This window comes from Lissotriton vulgaris, chromosome 1_2 (assembly GCF_964263255.1).
Source record: "Lissotriton vulgaris chromosome 1_2, aLisVul1.2, whole genome shotgun sequence".
Classification (NCBI taxonomy): Eukaryota; Metazoa; Chordata; class Amphibia; order Caudata; family Salamandridae; genus Lissotriton; species Lissotriton vulgaris.
Genome location: NC_141686.1, coordinates 94,481,671 through 94,501,979, shown reverse-complemented (window position 1 = coordinate 94,501,979; position 20,309 = coordinate 94,481,671). Strand labels below are relative to the sequence as shown.

The following is a 20,309-nucleotide window of genomic DNA, read 5'->3' as shown; positions in this document are numbered from 1 at the left end:
GCTACCACAGAGGAGAAAGGTATCCCAACGCCGTCAACAACGCCACTGCGGCTCCTTGACCTGAAGTCAACGCAGAGGGCACCGCCGGCCTTCGCACCCCAACCCTGGTCTCACTGCCACCAAGCCACTGCTTGCACTGGCACTCTGAACCGCCTCGCTTCACACCGCCTCCCTGGAATCCCCGGTGACGCCATCACTGATGCCGCTGCCTGCACCGTGACCGGATGACAACGCTCCTGGAGAATACCGAGCACCGTCCGGCTTCGTACCACTGCACTGGTCTGATCGACGACCCTGCTCCAAGCCGACATCAACGCCGATGCTAGCATCATGGTTTGGGGCACCACCCGTTAATTACACGACGCACCACCCCGTCCCACAACGCAGCTTTGGCCCACCAACGCCATCGACTCCAACTCATCAACCGACCCGTCTGCAAGCAACACGACCTGGGGGCCCCACACCCAGCACTGCCCCGTCTTGCACCGCAAGCTTTTGGTCTACAGACCACAGCAGTCCAGCAACGACAACACCGCTGCCTGCACCGTGACCTGTCAGCATCGCAACGAGCACCGCCAAGCCTCGCACCGCAGGCCTGGTATCATTAACGCCGCTGGATGACAGTCACCACTGCCTGCACCTTGACCGGAGGGCACTGCACGTCGCAACGCTTCCCCAAAGCTTGTCGACGCCGGTGCTACTGACTTAAATCTTATGGAGTTTGACCTACAACTCATGTGACTTCAAGGGCCCGACAACTCCTGCACTAACTTCCGGAATCAATGACTGCTGACGTCACTCTTCCAGAGCTCACCACAAGGTAAAACGCCCTGCATCTCCAGAGGTACTATTTATGGGTTCACCCTGACATCATAGCTGGCCCGCGACGCTGCGACTGGCAGTACCTGTTGGATATGTTTGTTCACAACGCCGTGATAGCCCCGGACGGAGCTATCGACTTCAAATAACTGTATATTAAGCCTATTTTTGCAGTATTCGTATTTTGACCACTGTATGTTGGAATTTTATCGTTTTGGTCGTTTTACACAGATGAATACTGGATATTTTTCTAAAACTGCTTTGCTGTCCTTTTGTAGTGTTTTCACTGTATTGCTGTTTGTTATGTGCAAATGCTTTACACATCGCCTCAGAGATAAGCCTGACTCCTTGTGTCAAGCTACCAAGGGGGTGAGCAGGAGTTATTTTATATGTGTAATCCCTTTATCCTGACTAGATTGGCAGATTCTGCCTGGTTTATGATCATACTCTGGCCAACCAGAAAACGTATTTGTTACACTGTTCTGATGGGATCAGCTGTAAATAATTGAAGTACTTTTTTTGAATTTGTAGCACTTTAGATAATGTGTTGCAAGGTCTCTTTCCTCTAGTTATATATTGTTACATAGATGCCAATCCTTTTACATTTATCCAGCTAACCTCAATTGGTAGAAATGGAACATTCAGAAGTCAAAATCTCAATTAAGAATTCTTTGTTTGCAACAAGAGTCCAGATATTGTCTCTTAAGGGTGTTAAAGTCTTGATTTAGAGACACAATATGAAGAGAACAATAGTAAATCATTGAAATAGGAAGGTTCCTTTATTATGTTGTAGATTCGTCCTTTGCAACTCATTTTATTAAGATGGAATAACAAGTCAAGTGGGGGTAAGTAATATTTGGCAATGACTGAAGCGATTTTTCACCCCATTGAATCTGAATAATGTGAATTACTAGCAGTAATTTCTTACATGGATTAATTTCTTTAAACCACCTTTTGCCTCTGTTGCCTCCATGAGGGCCCACCTTGGTACTCAGCCATGGCAAGCATAGCACCATCTCCTCAAAGAGGGTTTCTGGGAGATGTAGCCTAGAGTTGGCGCAGATATGACCAGGAGCGGATTCTAAAAGGTTGTTAGTCTGTACTTGGTTACATAATTCTCAAGCTTTTTTAGATGGGAGCTTCCAGACCATGTCTCAGTGTATTCTGATACTAGCAGTCCTGCATTAGTAATGACAAAAGGCAACAATGCGAGTTCCAAAATACAAAGTGTAAAAAAACTAGACTCTATTAGTTACCAGCCTCTGACCTTGGACCACATTGGTATCTGTGCATGCAGACAACTAAAAATATGTGTACAGATTCCTTTCAGTCAAAGAGGGAGGGCATTGTGGGAGCGGAGGCAGGAAGTGACGGTAGGAAGCAGCACGGGATAAGGAAAATTATAAAATACAAATGGTCGGGAGCAGTGGGAAAGAGATAAGAGGGAGCAGCAAAATAGTATAATGACATTTTGCTTTTTTTGTATGCATAGTGTGTGCTTTCATTTAACCCAATGCATTATGGTAGTTGGAATTCTAGTAAACCTTAATTGATCAGTTTGGCTAACATTTTCTATAAGAAGTGTGTGTAAAATAAAAACTACTGAGCTGGAGTATGGGTTCCCTGAAAAAATGAAGTCATCTAGTGTTACCAACACTGCATTCAACAGTATTCATTTTTATCGAACTCAGTATGATGAAGGCCTGAGTCGACTGGGACAGATTCTGAGAGAGTGTGAGCTAGTCAGCCTTTCTGCAAGCCCATGGGCCTGCTGTGCTCTCTTCAGCTCCGAGTGTGTGAAACTTATTTGTGCTCCTGTCTGGAGAAGAGCTGAGTATTTAGATGGGCTGAGTTGACACAAGCCTGCTGCTTGCCAGAACTGTCTGCATTGGAATTTATGAGCCACAGTGACAGGGTTTCTGCAGAGTTTCTGTTTATAGGTGCTCGGGTATAAATAGATATTCCCTCACTTGAGAGATATTTCATCGGTTCACTTTCAACTTCTGAAGCTTCAGGGCGGGAGAGGAGAAAAGATGATAGTGCCTGCCAAAGAAGACGGGATAACAGGTAAGCCTGCTTTCTGGTTCCCATGCTGGTGTACAACATCTGTACAGTAGACACAATGAATTGTTTGATCTAACTTTATGCCCAACATGTGATGAGGCCTTTTACTGCTACAGGAATCATGTTGTGTTGTTTGCATGTTACCAAATGACTCCACATTACCAAGGATGTAGTGCTGCAGTCCAAGACTTCTGTTATCTGTCCAAAGAATTCTGGTGCCTGGGGTTTGGATATAGGGTCTACCCAAAGAAAAGGATTATACAGGTGTGCTAATATGAGTGCGAATCAGAAAAGGGATCTTTTGTTGTTTTTATTTGACCATGTCTCTTTTATTAGAAGGGTGTCTCTCTCCCACACTTGTGGTGCCCTTCAATGAAAACCAGCAGTACTAAGGAAAGGTGCAATGGTCTGTGAACAAAAAGCCAAGTAGTCCGATTGCATAGATTTTCAAAGGCTACTTGGTACAAATTTGCGCTGCACTTATGAAAATCTATGTAATCGCGATCTCAGGATGTTGTTTTCCATCCTTGGTGGCATGGAATCAAATGCTAGCTGGTAAATCTTCCTCCTAACAGTCCAGTGGTGGGGAAAGAGGGCTGCATGATGAGGTGGTGGGAGGCTGGCATCTGTGCCAGGAGGGGGGGGCAAGGGACAGTCCACTTCCCTTTTATCATTTAAGCATCCGGGATAAAAGCAGACAGGTTAAACGTCCACTGTGGCCCGATCTGGGGGAAGTATGTGGGGCTGGAGTCTCTTGCAGGGGAAAGTCAGGGTGGGAGGGATGGCTGGTACCAAGAACCTATTCGCCCCTCTCCCAGGATTCTGCATTTGCCACATAGGCGGTGGTGGCTGCAGTGGATGGCTTGTTGACACCAGGGTTAGGGCATTCATTGGTGCAGCCGGGGAAGTGGCACCAGGGCCCGGAGACCTGAGGGGCCCACTGAACCACTAGTTGGCACCCTGGAGCTCTTCATGAAGTTCACTGTTCTAGAACACCTTTAAAGTTAAAGAAAAGTGTGCAGCTAAACCGGTCTTTAGCACTCTGATGCTTGATGAATGAACCTAAATAAATAAGCAAATTGGGCGTGTGAGAGGTGGTTTTTGCACTGGAAGCCTACTACGGCTAGGGCAGCACCAGTCGAAAACTGGAACATTTCCGAGGACCACTCCTTCTAAAAAATAGTGAGATCTACAGCTAGCCCTTGTGCCTCACATCGATGACATATCACATGTGACGGCAGTGGTGACGCCACCTCACACCATGATCTGGCTGACAATCAGTTCAGTTCTTGAAAATGGACTGCATTCTGACTGTTGCAATCTTAGTTTACTTCCATTGCACGAATTAAATGGTCACAGCCATTGGCTAATAAGCGAAAAGCCCAGAACTGGAAGCAGCATCCTCGATAACATAAAGCATGGCTCTCAACTTACGCGCCTGTGGTGCCTTGGGTAGGGGATCTGCCGTATCCCCACAGGTCACCCACCAGCCTCACTTCTTCACCTGCCTTGTTGCAACAAACACCTGCATGGGAAGCGAATGTTAATACTTTTGTGACCGGCAACTGTGAAAAGCAACAAACAGCTAAAATTCGATGTAACTATGCAAGATGTCTGAGGAGTTCGAGCGCATACAGCTGGGGAGCAGGCACAGTAAGGGAGGGCGAGCAAAGACTGAGGCAAAGAGATCGAGCACGAAGGAAGGAGAGGGGCGATTCAGTCAGTGCCCGACAGAGTAATGAATGAACCACCTAACTAACTGCATGGACATTAAACAAGTCTGATTTAAATTAATTTACCGGTGCAGGGCAAATCTTGAACAACAACAAACTAAATTCAATTTGTGTAATTGGCGAGTGCAAAGCGACAGACAAATAAAACACTGTGCATCAGTCAAGCAGGGCGGGCTCCCGTGGGAACTTACGGTTAAACAAACAGCTGAGATTACTGCCATGAAAGGAAGCAGCTGCTCATTAACAATGCATGCACAGGGGAGGAGCCAAGATGGCGGACGGGACAGACGCTTGAGCTCCCGGCTCCGTGAGCCGTCTGGCTTCTTTTAACAATCCTGATCACTTCTCCTGACCTGCGCCGCTCTATCACCGTGGAATACCGGCACTGGAGTGACTGGCGTTCTCCTGATACCTTTACCGGCGGGTTTGGCAGCAGACTCGGTGTTTTCCCCGACCTCCGGCGCTTCCCCTGGTCCCTGTGTTGATGGCCGCCGCTGGACGCCGAGGGACGTGGACGGGAAGACGAGCTGGAATACCGCTGATGACCACGGGGGTGTAAAGCGCTAGCCGTGCGACCGGAGTCGGACCCTTTCATCCGGGTCGGACTCCCTCTCGCGCTGACGGTGGCATGAACGACGCTGGAGGCCCCCCGAGACTAGCTCTCCTCTGCCACTCTGAAGAGAAACGGGCGGACTCCATTTTGGTGCGTCTTCCCGCAGTGGACGGCCGGTTCTCACAGTAAACGTGGAGTGCTCTCTCCCTGTGCTGTCCCCGAGTGGTGCTCGGAGCTCCCCCGGTGGCTACACCCTTGCTTTATTGGCTTATGTGGTCACCCCCGTCTCGCCACTAATTGCATGCAGTGGAGATGAACATGGCGCCTGTTCTTCCTGCCGAGACGCGGGCTGACCCTGGGTATATAGTGCCTGCGTGCCCCTGTGCCCCTGTGCCATTGACAGTACCGAGGGAGCAGCGGGATAGTGAGAACCGGTGTTTGACTCGGAGTGACCCGACCCGTGGAGATGTCCTGGCCGCCCTCGTGGCGTTGAAAGTGGCAATGCGGAGCACTGCCCGGGCGCTGGCCCGGAGGCTCGATGAGGCAATGACTGACACGGGACGGTCCCGGCTGGAGGATCCCCCGCCGCCCCTGCTTTCTCCTGGAAGGGAAACAATGTTGCCGAGCGAAGGGACGGTGGTGAGGCGTTCTCATGGTTACAATGTAACGTGTCTACTCATCGACGAGGATACAGTTGCGGAGACGCCCTTCACTTTGGAGGCTATGACTTTGCCCACGAACTATCTATCGAGACCCAGCTCTTCACTTTCCTTGCCAAATGTTACCCTCGCTGCATTTATCACTGGAGCTTCTGTGGCACGTTACTACTGTGTTTGGGACCCTGCGGCACGATGCGTCTTCATTGTTCCCTTTCCTCGTAAGCGGCCATCTTGCTTCTCTGTCCTGGTTGAAGGTGACTCGCAGCAATGGACAAGCCTGGAACACTTCTGCCGGTCCGGACAGGGGTGATGGCTTGCCCGTTGTCGCTTTGGTTGGATCGGCTGGCGGAGACCTGGACTGACACACATTTTGCAATATTGGCTGAGTAGTCTTTAATGTCCTGTTTTTTGCTACACGTCGCTGTCGATCTCTCCTGATGTCTACTTCGTCTGCTGGGGGGAGGACTAGTGCTGTGCTGCGGTACTGGGTGTTATTGATTCGGGTCCACCAGTTTTCTGGCATTGTGTTGTATATGGCGCAGGATATAATGGCGGCGAGGGAGACCGGGAGTTCGGTTGTTGGGTGGGCTCCTCCCCGCTTTTTCCTTTTCCTGGGAGTAGTTGGGTAGTATACTCTTCTTTCTCTCCCTGGTCTTCTGTGAATTGTGTTTCTTTTTCTCTTCCTTTTTCCCTTTTCTTTCTTCTTCTCAATTTCTCTTCTCTTACTACATTTCGGGTTTTTTGGGGAGATGAAACACTCTGCTAGGGGGGGGGGTAGGCCGTAGCCTCTGCATGTGTGTAGGGTGGGGGGGTACATTTTAGTTGGTGTTTATTTCTATGGTGCCTTTTGTTATTATATAATTTCGTCTTTCCTAGGCCCGTGGTAGGCAGACTGGGGGATGGGTGGTGGCGCGGTGTTGGTTCGGATGTTGCGTCCTCTCTTGGGGTGTGCGTACTGTGTGACCGTCCTCTGGCTGGAACTTGCATGTTGCGAGCAGCACTGATTGATCCGGGTGTTTGTTGTCGAGTCCCACCTACATGGACCTAGTTTTCTTTTTCTTGCTTGTATTAGTGCGGAGTAGTACGACCTGACCTTAATTGTCGCGATGAAAACCTTAAAATTAACCTTCACTGATCCTGAGACATGGTAATATGGTAATTACAGTGTAATCCATTTAATGCTTGCCTATAACGAAAGATATTACTGTGTCGCCGTAAAGTCGCATTGATGCTCAAATGTTATCGTGGCCGGCCGGAAGGTTGTAGGCCCGTATTTGTTCTGACTTGATGCACAATAAAGGTTTTCAAAAAAAAAAAAAAAAAAAAAAAAACAATGCATGCACACAAATTAAAACCAAAAAATAGAAGACAGCGCACAGCCTTCCATAGCATTACTGTGTGCAAAATGAGTGAGCAGCAGAGTATGCTCCTGATTCCCCTATAGGGCAGCCTCCGTGTAATTCACACGCTGGGCTGTCCTACGCAGTGCCGTCTTAAAACGCATGCGCACGCTGGGCAGTCAAAGAATTTAACACTAATTTTCCATTAAACATTTTTTTTCCTTGAGTGATTGTGTAGGCAGGGCTCAGTGGACTGCTATGCCTGGCCTATAATGCTGTTAAGACAGCCTTGGCTCTACCGCCTGCAAACGAGAAAGGAAATAATGTGCAACGGCCTCCAGGCCTTGGGTCACGTCTTATAGGCAAGCCTCGACTTCTCAACTGTATGGGTTGATATAATAACAAACGAAAGCAATACTGGAACATGAACAAAAAAATCACTCCCTTTGAAGTCAAACAAACAAAAGAGCATCTGACATCTCATCACAGTCTTTGAATGCGCAGCAAATGTGAGGAGATCAGAGCAAGATTTACAGCCCAATTTACAGAGGAGCATGGAGCGAAACACAAGCGCTTGTGTGAACTGCTCTTAGACAAAGAAGAAAGTAGTTCATAAAAAACGTGCTAAAATGGTGACCAGTGTATTGATATATTACTTGGTCTCTGCTCTCAGAGAGGGCTAAACAGAGGAAGAGGCATGATTCATGTATGCCGTGGACAAATGGGGAGAAAGAAAATGAGAGCGATGAAGGAGATAGCAAATGGGAAACCTATGGGCGGGCTGAAGCCCAGAAAGTATATAGAACATCTCTTGAAGAGACAACTCAAGCGCTGGCTAGTAGAGACATACAAAATAGGGAAAAATACAGGCCTACGCCACTTGTATGGGTTTTATGAGCCTGGTGTTGAGGGGTTGTGTTCATTGTTTTATGAGTAATGGTGTTATGTGAGGATTTATCCTGTCTCGTTTCCACCATGTGGCAAGTATTGGCAAAGCCAATAGGTCTCACCTATGCAAGAGATATTGGCTTTGACAAGGTATTTTAGCTATGTTTACAGCAGCGTGGCAGTGCAGAATGGCAAAAGGTTGGATGCATCATATCGATTTTTTTCTTATGGCGGGACGGATATTTTACAGGGAGTTCTTTTCCCTGGAATCTTGGATTCTGAAGGCTTTGCTCATCCGCAAATCATTTTTATACCTTAGAAGGGTAAAAAGAAGTTAAACAAAATAAAAACTTCTCTACATACAGGCCAGGGCATGGTGCTGCCAAGAAAGTGCCATAAACCTCAACCTTTTGCAGCAGCGAAATGGGTGAGCTTCTCAGCTTTGACGGAAAACTATTTTATTTACCCATATATGAAATTATTTCAGCAATCTTGTGCAGTATTTTCAAATCACCCTGAATACTTATCTGAGAAGCAATATTTTAATTCAAGGCCTCAGTGGTGATGCACTCTTCGCCCGGTTGTGAAACTACCTGAAACTACCTGACAGCATGCATTTCTCAGACCGCTGCTGTTGGGTGGCACAGCTTTAGAAATGCATCCGGATTCGCTGATAAAGAAGGTATGCTGGTGGTTGAGCAGGTGTGGTACCCCCATAAAGGCCCGGCTTTGGCACTGGTGGCACCAACGATCTTTTTGGGCATCCATTCCCCCTCATATGATCTCCTTCTCAGATTCCCTCACTACCACCCGGCAAAAGTGCATCTCATCTCTCCATAGTCCCTTTCTAAAACATATTTTATTTGCTTTAAAGTGCTGAGAAAAGACAAGCTTTACTAATACACTCAGCTGGCCACATAAAATACAGCAGGTATTTTAACCCTCTGTGCTACTTTATGGCGAGTCAAAACTGCCACTAGACAAAACTAGATCTATCTCTCTCTCTCTCTCTCTCTCTCTCTCTCTCTAAGAGGAACATTAATCACAAGAGTTTTCATGGCATTTTTATTGCTGCCTGAAAGCTGGATCTGCAGCAGGTGCTTTTACATCACACCTTATTGCTAAACACAGTGACCCCCCTTACCCCCCCAGAGGTCAGTAGACTCAAACCCCAAATCGACGGCCAATGTAGCCGCACCGGTCGCTTGGAAAGTCACAGAACACTCATTTGTGGTTTGTTTGTGATTTTCCATTGCCTGCACAGTTCTTTAATTTCAGTTGATAACTTTTTCTTATGTAATTTCATGCTGAAGTAGTGTAATACTTCAGTTAGGTCAGGATGCGAGCATTAGTAAATGAGCCCTGTATTTCAATTTGGTATTTTATGCGTGCAGTTGCAAACAACTATAGCACAGACTGTTTCTTGTAATTTTCGTAATCTGATTAGTGACGTTGTATCTTTGTTTTCTGAACCTCTGATGTGGGCCCAGTATGTTTTTGCTGGTTTCCAAACGCACACAGAAATTCCTTTCTTTTGAGATAAACACTCAGTGCTGCATTTCTCTGTGGGGCGAGATCATACTTGCCACATGCTTTTATGTAACATCTTCAGCCCACTGTGACTTTTGTTTTAGGCAATTTACTTGGTAGATTATTGAGGCCTTACTTGCAAAGGTAAAAGTAAAATGGCATTTCTCAGAATGCACATATTGATGACAAAACAGCCACAAATGACAGGCAACACACAAGATAATGGGTCCCTTGGCCACGATTGATTGAATTGTACAGCATACAGTGATTTCTGGTTACATGTAGTTGATGTGGATAAATAAAAACATTTAGAGGCCTCCTATAAACTTAAACATTTACATCTTGAGGTTGACACAAACATACATTCAAAAGACACACCTACAAAGTATAGAATGAGTACCTCAATGAGATTTCTTGTCCCTTACATATTTCACTCTTGCTTTTAGGTTTTTGTGTAAGTATAAAGTATGATTTCTGTGGGAGTATAACTGGCAGATTTGGGACCACTGAAATTTTTTTCTCTAACATGCGCTTTGTATTATCAACGCATTAATTGCATCCTTCCTACTGTCTACATATTTAGGTCCCGGTTCACAAGATTGGCTGTATTTGCACCAATTGGGAACTAAAATCTATGCAAGGGGTGGGGAATTGGCAAACCATGGCATGAATTGCCTAGAGAATGTATAAAAACCCACAAGCACATGAGTTTTTGGCTTTTACAGAGTCCTCCCCGAATCCCAATATCCATTAGGATCTCCCCAATGCTGCTCCAGTTTTTGAAAGAGTTGAAGACTCATATTCAAAGAACACCACATCACAATGAACTAACCATCTATAACCGAGCTTCCTATCCTATTACTAGCTTACTTTATGCTCATCTTTGACCATGTACAACACTCAGCTGCCTTTTGGCTAGGTTTGTGCTATAGAAATACCACCTACATGAAGAGCTCATCAAATTAGATCATGTGATGCTATATAGCGTGAAATGCATATATCTGTGATAGATTAAAAAAGTGTGTCCTATTATGCATTAGTGCTCTTTCTCAGCCATGGCATATCAGGTCAAAATTAAAAATGTCAAAGATGGGGACTGACCCTTGGGCCACTTACAAGAATTATTGCTGCTGCCAGCCCCACAAGCCCAAAGGGGAACCTATGTCCTAGCTGCATGTTCCTATTATCCTTCCTTGTTTATGTCTCGCCTATGCAGCGCGCATGCGCTGAAAGGAGGACCTTTAGCCGTCGTTCTGCTCTTTTTCGAAGCACACACTCTTGCTTGTGGTGGCATCTACCTTGCCAGAGCGAGCAGTGGGCGCGTCACAAGCACGAGTATGTGCTTCGAAAAAGAGCAGACTGCTCGCACACACCACTTGTGAAAACAGCTTGTTAATTAGTGCAGCGCGCGCACCACTCGCATGTTTTTTTTTTTGGGTGCCGGGTGGGGCATGTGACCAGCGCATGTTAAACTTTTTTTCACCAGCGTATTTTATTCTATTTCATTTTATTTTTCAGAAAAGTACCGTAACATCCAAAATACACTGTACTTGTAACCCATTTCCCAGACCGCTTTACGGTGAGAAGTTTGCAAAAGACCAAACGAGGCGCGCAACGCCTATTGGGATCAAAGGGCTTCATTCCCCCCCAACCCCCCTTCGTGTGCGGCAGCCCGGGCTGAGACAGCTTCCCGGTCACACACACAGCCGCACCAGAGTACTTCACAGGTCTTTAAAGACCATTTGCTTGTAAATGAGGCTTTGTTTTTTTTTCACCCCTTCTAGAGCCCCTGCATCTCCACTCTACTGGAAGTCAGCACCCCGAAAAATGTTCTTAGCCCCCCCCCCGAAATTTGCCTCTAGTTGCACCCCTGGATCAAACATAGTGAAAGGGCAACCAAGCAGTGGGTAAACTGAAAGAAAGGCAAGGGTATTTAAAGGCACCCAGGGCATGCAAGGGGACGGGGGGCAGGTGTCGCAAGAGCAGAATTTGAGATTTCTTATTTTTTTATTTGATTCATGGCAGTTTGGATGGAATGTTTTTTTCGAATTTCTTGTTGAGAGTTAAAGAATAAATTTTCTGAACATTACCCAAAGCGCCTAGAGGCTATTCTGTTTGTTTCGCCAGGCTTGCAAGACCAATTCATCAGTGTAACCACAAGTATAACGTAAGTCTGAGAACAAGGGCCCTCTACATGTCATTTTGGGAGTGTTCCATCATATATCATTTTTTATCAAAGATTGTTGCCTTTACTTTTATTTTCACTGTTTATATCTGTGTGTATATAGTAGGACTCATGGAATACATCTGAAGTACATATGTATGACTTTGGAGTATATAAGCGATGGGACCGCTCTGTGGTGCTATACATGAGCACTATGTACCAGAAACATGCACTAAGTCTTTCAGAGATTGGACCTCAAAATGTAATTCTTTTTCACATACATGCATTGTATCGCAGAGGCTATACCCCAACGGGGGCATAAATAGCCGGTGCCATAACCAGTTTCTTGGTGGCAAAAAGTGCCCGAGAGCTGGAGGAATCCCCCCCCCCCGCCAAAATACTGACCCACACCTAAGGGACAGCTATGTCGCAGGGCTGAGGATACAGGCATGACATTGGCAGAGAACAACGGGGAGAATGGTTGGTATGGAAGCACACCGGAGGGCGTTGTGCCGAGACAGGACCACTTGCCTTACGATGCCTCAAGGCTGCCGAGGGGACCTCGCGGCTGGGTGAGTCAGCCTACCAAGAGGCGGTAGCCAACGGAGATGGCGCTCGCAGCCCAGCCCCCGCCGGTTGGCCGGGCACAACAGGAGTCCGACAAGGTAGCGAGTTGGGCCTAACTCCGGGACAGGGGCTACACCCCATTCACGCGGAAGACAAAAAACAAATCCAACCAAACGACCTGCCGGTAGAAAAAGTAATTTTGCAAAGATGTGCAATAAAGTATGCTTTATGATAATGCAAAAACATGCCACAATGCCATTTATAACTGACCAAAAGGCGGTACTGAGTACCCAAAAGAGATCTGTGTATTCCTAATAAAAACTGCGGCCAACAAATGACCACCACAAGAAGTGTCTACGTTGGCTTATTTCCGAAAAGGGATACCGTGCATTAGGAATGTGATTGGTGAGAGAGTGGAGCTGATGCGGGGATTATGTATTGTTATAGCGCTTAGAGTCAGAAAGACAGAGTTTGTGGTGGTCAGGGTGGCGGGGGCATGCCTGTGTTGTGGCAGTTATGAAGTTGCCGCATTGTATTCCGGTGGTTAGTCTTGTGGCATCGCGGTCGAGAGAGGTGTTTCTCTGTTTCCTACTTGGTCCCTATTGTAGTGTTTGATGATGGGCTGACCTGCCCTAATTCTTGCATCCGTTTGAAACATATGTGACGCATGGACTTTAGACGAAGGGATGGAGAAAATGTAATTAATTCTAAACATTTTGATGGAATGTTCTAAGAAGACTTGTACCTGGATCGACTGGTGAAACTAACTTGTTGCACGAGTGGATTGCACAATAGATTTCTCAACTTCTTTTCTGCCTTGAAGAAGTCCATTTGTGTATGGACGAAGCGCGTTGGCTAGTTTTTGCTATGCACATATGAACCAACCATAAAGACAATCATTGGCATAGCCAATAGGTCTCCCCTTTGGGACCTTACAAGTACAACAGCATCAATTGTTGCATGGGTAAACACTTATAAGGTCCCAAAGGCGAGACATATTGGCTATGCCAATACTTGTTTAATTAATTGTAATCGTCCTGTTGCCTGTAGCCTGATATTTTCAAGCAGAGGAACAATCCTGTTTATGCATAGAATGTAACATTCTTGTATCCCCCAAAAAAATTGAGCTCATACCTGTTACCTGTCCTCCCCAACCCATTAGTATGCAAATTACCACACCAAAGCTCTGGGATGTACATCTTCAGAGGGCAACCCTTAACTAACTCACACTATTGTCATTAACTTTATTAACCTAACGCAAACATACCCCAACGATTATGTCATTACTACAGAGTCTTTCAGGGACCAGAAGGGTCCTGCTATACATGCTCAAATTACACTATAGAAGTTACAAGGCCCCATGTTGGACATCCCGCATGCAGTGGGTGCATTTTAGTGAAGAGCACTTTGCACAGTGCGGTTTTTGTGCCCATGGTTACACTGTTAAAATCAAAACTACAAATCCCCAAAATGGAAATGGATTTTGGCTAAAAAGGCACGAGTATCTAACTTGGGGCAGCTCGTTGGCAATAAGTATTAGAAAGTTGAAAAGCGATTACTTCAGGTCCGAAAGAGAGATACCCTTCAGTCTCTCGCACTGCAATGCCTAAGGGTAGAGGTAAAACGTATTTACGCACAAATGAATGCTCTGCAGTGTAAATTCCTCCCTTACCTCTCTTCCCGGGGCCTGCGCAGTTTTAAGGCTGAAGGGTTTGGTTGTTCGAGGACGGCCACGCCAGCAGCTGGCTGGAAGTAAACACTGCGGCTGTCAGAGCCTCTTCCCCTCAGGGACTGACTGGCTGGAACGTCTCGCGGGCGCTTCCTCGGCCCGGCTTTCACTTCACTCTACTCGCTTCCTGTTGCTGTGGGTTTGTTTCTACGGCTGCACCTGGGCGAGCAGCTCAAAGGCTGATTTACACGGCGATAAGGGAGAACTGAAAGAAATAAAAAAAAAAAAAACACCATCACAAAACAGCCTCAGTCGGCCGAACCCAAAGCACGACGGATTCCATGCATGCCGCATAAAATACTTTGTTGGACTCGTTTTTTAAACATTGGTATTTATGTTCAATGACTCCAGATAAACCGTAGACTTGAAGGCTACGTTTATCAATAAGTGACGGATTTGCATATTCGTTACTAATACCGAGCCATGGCATGGGGCTGCGTGACTATTAATACGAACATGAATACAAATACCACTGATGCCTGCTCTAATCACTGCCTGCCAAAACGGGGTTTGGCACAAACACAGCTCTCCTATCTAACATACACGACAAATGGGGCTGGGTTGCCATCAGTCCGGTTTGACTCGAAAACAACTGAAAGGTTGCACCACGGCTTGCGCGGCTCACTGGGCCAGCCTGTATTATCAGTTAAACACTCCAAGCACTTTCAGTTTTCCGATTTATGAATACGACGTTCGGGCCCCATTAGAGAAAGTTGTGACTAAAATGTTGGCGCGGGATAGTGATGTCACCGCGCTGGCAATGGACCAATTACAGGGGCAAAACACAGACGTCCCCCACGCAGCCCCGAGGTGCATGTCCAGAAGGGGGCGCCGTTTAGGGGACAATCTAAGGCTCATGGAGATCGAGTTAGGAGTCTCTGATGCTCCAAAATCTCGTGTTACTACGTGGACCAATTAGTAGCGACTCTAGGACCTCGGTCGTGTCGAGATTGATTATGTCTGAGGGAACACCTGCCCACATTTTATTTTTTCTGGGGGGCTTTGTTAGTAGGGTCAGAAGGAACAGTTGCCATCTTTCGGCTATTGTGTGCTCAGGCCTGCAGAAAGTGTAATAGAGAATTTTTCTGAGTCTGTATTGGACATTAAATGGCAAGTTTAGGAAACAGAGCTACCACGTTGCCCAGCTTAACTAACGAGAAGCTCACCCAGCCCCAGATTTTTGTCTTTGCAGCATGAGATTTGTAATCCTTTGTTTTCCTATTGTGAAATATGAAATGCGTTTCCCAGAATTAAATGGGAACGAAACCTGTACTGGATGGATTACTCACGCTTAGCACTGGGAGACTTGATATCTATGTGGTATATTTTTTACTATTCAGAAATCCAATTAAACACAGGTTGGGACTGTTAAACAAGTATTAGCAAAGTGAACAGGTCTGCTTTTGATATGGTATCAGATGCAACTAAAGGTCCCACGACTATGTGTGGGTGTGTCCCTGCATTAGGTGAGCAGATGGCTCCTTATTACAGAGACTCGACTTTTCCTTCTATGAATTTTGCTCTAACAGTGAATTCTAGGAATTGTAGTCTTGCTTGATGTTCATTGCACCAATTAGACTAACACACCTAATAATGATATGTAAAAGCAAAGTCCAGGAATTAAAAAGTGTTTACCTGAAGCTACCTGGTCGCCCAATCGCACAGCTGCCAAGTTTCCTAGGTTCATGCGTATTATTATTATAATAGAATATTTGTAGAGTGTGCAACTACCCATGTACGGGCTTCCCGGCGCTGGCTGCAAACAAGTGAGAGCCCATGAAGGATTTAATCTGCTTGGATGAAAAGGTGAGTTTTTAACTGTTTCCTAAAGCTGGGTAAATTTGGGTCTGACCCTAAGTAGATCGGGAGAGTATTCCTGAGTTTTGAGATGAGGTAGCTGAAGGACCGCCCATCCCTCCTCTTACTCTCGTGACTGGGCACGGTTAAAGAGAGAGACATTATTTTATCTCAAATCTCTGGAAGTAATGTAGGGAGTAACAAGATGTTGGAGAACATTGGCTCCCAATAATACTTTACCCTGTGAGCAATAGAGGGACCAATTGAGAGTCTTCTGAAGAGACTGCATAAGGCCGAAGCAGATGCCAGACTCTTTTCTGCTTGAGCGGCCATTGAAAGGTCTTTGTCTAGGATGACACCTAGACTCTTTACTTCAGACTTGTGGGGTGGAGGGGCATTTCCCCAAGTGTTATGGTCAGACGAATTGGTCTCAGTGCTGGATTGTTTCCTCTCACCATTACCTCAGTCTTGTCTCTGTTTAATTTGAGGCACCTAAAGGCCATCCAGTTGGATTCCCTTTCCAGACAGAAGTTTAGTCTGTCAAAGATTGCCAAAGTATTTGGTGCCAGGGAGACAATAATCTGGGTATCATCAGCATAGGAGACCATGTGCGGCCATGTAAACATCAGAAGTGCAGCTTGTACCTGACCTTATCAACAGAAGAATGGCCTGCATGACTGCACCTCAAGCAGAAGAAAGGCATATGGTTGTCTTCCTGGTTACATTGAAACCAGAGAATTGGCCTGGGAATGACTGCACAGAACATAGTGAATCAACCTGTACAGGGCTCAGCTTTTCATACCATGAGGAAGCCTTCGCCTGTGACAGTCACTCCATCTACTCAAGAAATGCAGAAGATCACTGGGGACTGTACTGAAGCAGCATTGCCAGATTCACGCCTGCCATGCAAGCTAAGGGTGTGCACCATAAATATTGATGGAGCAGGGGAGTGACAAACATTTTTGTGTACCCCTTTTAAAGTCAGATTCTCATAACTATAACATGTATTAATGGTGTGAAGTGTATTAACTAACCAACCAAAGAAAAGCATACACAGAAAAAGTACACATGGGAAATTAACTTGCTGATTTTGCAATCATTAATGTATTAATCATGTGAAAATGTCATACTGATATACTGCAGTAATGCTTCTAATTAAATAGAGCTATGCATTTATGTTTATTGTGAGTATTTTTGTGGCAAAAGGAACAAGTTTGGTAATTAAACAATGCATTTATGTAGCTTTCCGCTAGGAAACCTCTAACAGGGTGACATTAGAATGGTGGAAGGTAAACAGAAGGGCTTTAATCCTAAATTCTAACGACTTTTGTATTTGTTTTCATATTAGTTTCCATTGAGACCAGTGCGGCCTAGTCATTAAAATGGCCGTTTTGCGAGACTCCGAGAAAGTATGGCTCTACGCATGCGCGACTGTGCATGAGAGAGGTTTGAAAGGCCTATGTCCGGGCTACTGATGTCAAGGTCAGCTTGGCCTAGAACACTGGATTGAAGCCATGGGATGCTCGAGTTTGTGAGCCTGGGAAAATTGAGTGAAGTAACTACATGATGTATAAACATTACAAGGACAAGATGATGAGTTGTAGGATGGACAATTTTGACCGTATGAGAAACATGGAAGTGACAGTGCAAAATTTGGACAATAAGGAGATGAGGTGATCTTCACCACCCCTCTAATGGACCAATGAGGAATGGGTATGGACCCTAAAGTTTCAAATTTTAGTTAGATAGATAGGGAAAAAGGGTATAAAAGAGCCGGTACGAAAGAGAGAAAAAAGCTATTCCGTAATTTATTTTCGCACCACGACATGCTGTCGGATTGAATTTAGGGTGCAAAGACTTTGAATTTTTTTTTTTACTTTAACTTTTGATGGGGTTTGAAATTGAATGCTTAGTCCTGATGGGAGTTAGTCATCGAGGAAGATAGAGAGTCAGATTTTGGGAACCTGTGTCGTTTAATCTTGTCATTTTCGATGAACTTTGTTATATGATTTTCTAACTTTCGTATTTCTTAACTGTTTCGCTAATGTATGTCAGATTCATTGAAAGAATTTTTGCTGGACAAAAATGAATTAAATGTTTAATAAGAAGAAAATTACGAGCTAATTGTTAGAATTAAATACATAAAGTCATGACAGAATAATTAAAATAATAAGAGAAATAAAGATAAATGGGAAATAGTGAAGTTAAGCTGGTCTTGATTTCTATCAACTAACTTCTACTAGCTGGTCCATCGACCGAAAAGTGGGGTGCCTTGATGTTATTTCCTATGAATCTAGAGAATGAGAACTAGTTCATATGTATAAAATATATAGAGTTTCAATTTAGATTAATAGGGTGCTCCGCTGTCCAGCAGCTCACCTTCTAGTCTCACAGATCTTGGGAGCGGTGTGATTGTGTGAGTGAGTGACTCGCGGTGCTATGGGCCCCACCGACGAGTAAAGTAAGGTAGCTCCTGAGTAAAATTAGATGAATTGGGAGGGTTGTTTGAGAGCCGCGCAGGAACAATATCAAATCTACAATATTGGTGAGACAGCATACCATGGATGAAGCTTTGAAAATAAATAGATAAGTAACTTTAGAATATCGATATCTAACTCCACCTATATGTATCTATGCAGTACATATATCTTCAAGGTATGTAGGTGTGGAGAGAATAGTAAATCTTTACTTCCATATATGCACTCACAGGTAAGAAAAATGGCTATGGACCTGGGAGGTACAATAATAGGGATCTATGGAAGGGGAGCTGTGGTGTCAACTCTTCAACCTCTTGGCACAGGTTTTTTTCCCCAGGCGCATCCGGTGTGTTCCCCATATTTGCTTTCAGTGTTTCCCCAAGGCAATCACTGCCACCGATTACCACTGTTACTGACTCCAGGAATTATTCCTTTGAGTGGGTAAAATGAGCTGAGACCTTGAACTTACAGGTGGCTCTACAGAAAATCAAGGCTGAGGAAGGCAAGTCCAGGGAAATTAAAAGGGAGACGCTGAGATTAGCGTACCAGGAGCAAGAGACAAGGAAGCAGGAAAGACAGGAATAACGGGGCCATGAGGAGAGAAAAAAGGAGTGTGAGAAGACAGAAATTGAAGAGGAAAGGAAGGGAACGAAGATAGAGAGAGAGGATAGCTGGAAAAAGAGAAGCTCAAGATGGCAGCTATGAAAAGGGACTCCACATCCAACTCTATCAGACTATATGCCAAGGTTCCAAAATAGCTTATGCATTTGTATGTCAAGGAATACAATACTTTAGAATAGTTAGTCAGCTTTAAGACTGCTTGTAAAGTGCAGGCCTTTAATGATGTGTCTGTAATGAGTTACTTGCACATAGTAGGTACCGGAGTCACTTGGCTGAGCAAATGAAGGAATCTCTGATCAGATGATTTTGGCTGAAACTTGCTCAGTACCTTCAGAGGTTTAAAGAAAACGAGAGAAGATTGTGTTCCATTGAAACCTGATTCATGGTGTGCTGCATAATTGGAATGAGTGGGTGAGAAGGATGGAGGTTTGTCTTGCCCTCACTCAAAGAGGAGTGCTCTACACCACATAGGCAATACCAGTCAGATCCGACAAAAAAAATCCAGAGAAGCTTGCAGTGTTAGCTGACAACTGCGCAGCTAACAGGGTTAGGATAGGGTTGGAGTAGTACGCATGAAAGCTAAGGGGAGAGAGGAACCCTCAATAGGCTGGTTCCAAACCAGAGAATAAGGACCAAGGAAATTCCCAATTACAAGAGAGGACTCGGGCAGAATGCGAATTGGTTTCTAAGCCAGGAACAACAGAAGGGGAAGGGAGGACAGGAAGGTTCTTCTAAGCCCCAAATGTTTACATGTTGTAGGTGTCATATGGAGGGGCATTACAAGAAAGACTGTCAGGTGAAATACCCTGTTTCAGCTGCACCCATGATATAGTGTGTGTTGACTATGGGCGAAAGGCCAGAGTCGGCTATGAACATTTGAGAAAGGGACCCAGATGCTTTGAAGCACATACATCAAAATAAAATGAGACTTTTGTTGAAAGCTAGTATCAATGTGAGCAAGGATCCTAACCTGAGAGAAAGAGGAGCCAACTGGAATATTGTTGAGAGAAAGTATCTCAACCCAGAGAAGATTTTCCCTAGTGCCAATGGCTATGTATGGTTGATGTAGGGGTGGGAGAAAAAAGGTGGTAGATGTCTCTTGGGAAGCAATTTGATTTCCTGTGATTTAGTACTAGAAGCCTACATAGCTTGGACCATGATAGCTGTGTTGACCAGAGCACATGCTGAATGTCTGTCTCAAGAAGACACTGGGCCCATCCCAGATTTGCCTATACCTGGTCAAAGTAGTAGGCGGACTAGGTCAGACTCTGAGAAGGCACCGACTAGGGTGTCAATCAATCCCTACTCCAGAGATAGAGGAGAATGAGACATCTTGTCAGGGGTAGTAAGTGCTATATAAATGCAATT

The 20,309-nt window shown here is 45.3% G+C and overlaps 1 protein-coding gene across 4 annotated transcripts in view; it reads right to left on the bottom strand.

The window, feature by feature from the left end:
• The window catches only part of LOC147733979 (adenosine deaminase 2-like), a 496,154-nt gene that overhangs the window by 296,199 nt on the left and 179,646 nt on the right, over window positions 1–20,309 (bottom strand). Inside the window, exons 1-3 of one of the 4 annotated variants that reach the window (XM_086952890.1) lie at window positions 14,590–14,686; window positions 13,990–14,251; window positions 4,318–4,408 (exon numbers count right to left, since the gene is read on the bottom strand). The exons of 2 other annotated variants lie outside the window; for them this stretch is intronic. The gene's annotated coding sequence lies outside the window, so the exon portion shown is untranslated. Of the gene's footprint in view, window positions 1–4,317; window positions 4,409–13,989; window positions 14,252–14,589; window positions 14,687–20,309 lie in introns of those variants that run through there. One more of the 4 variants, XM_086952889.1, reaches the window with a different exon arrangement.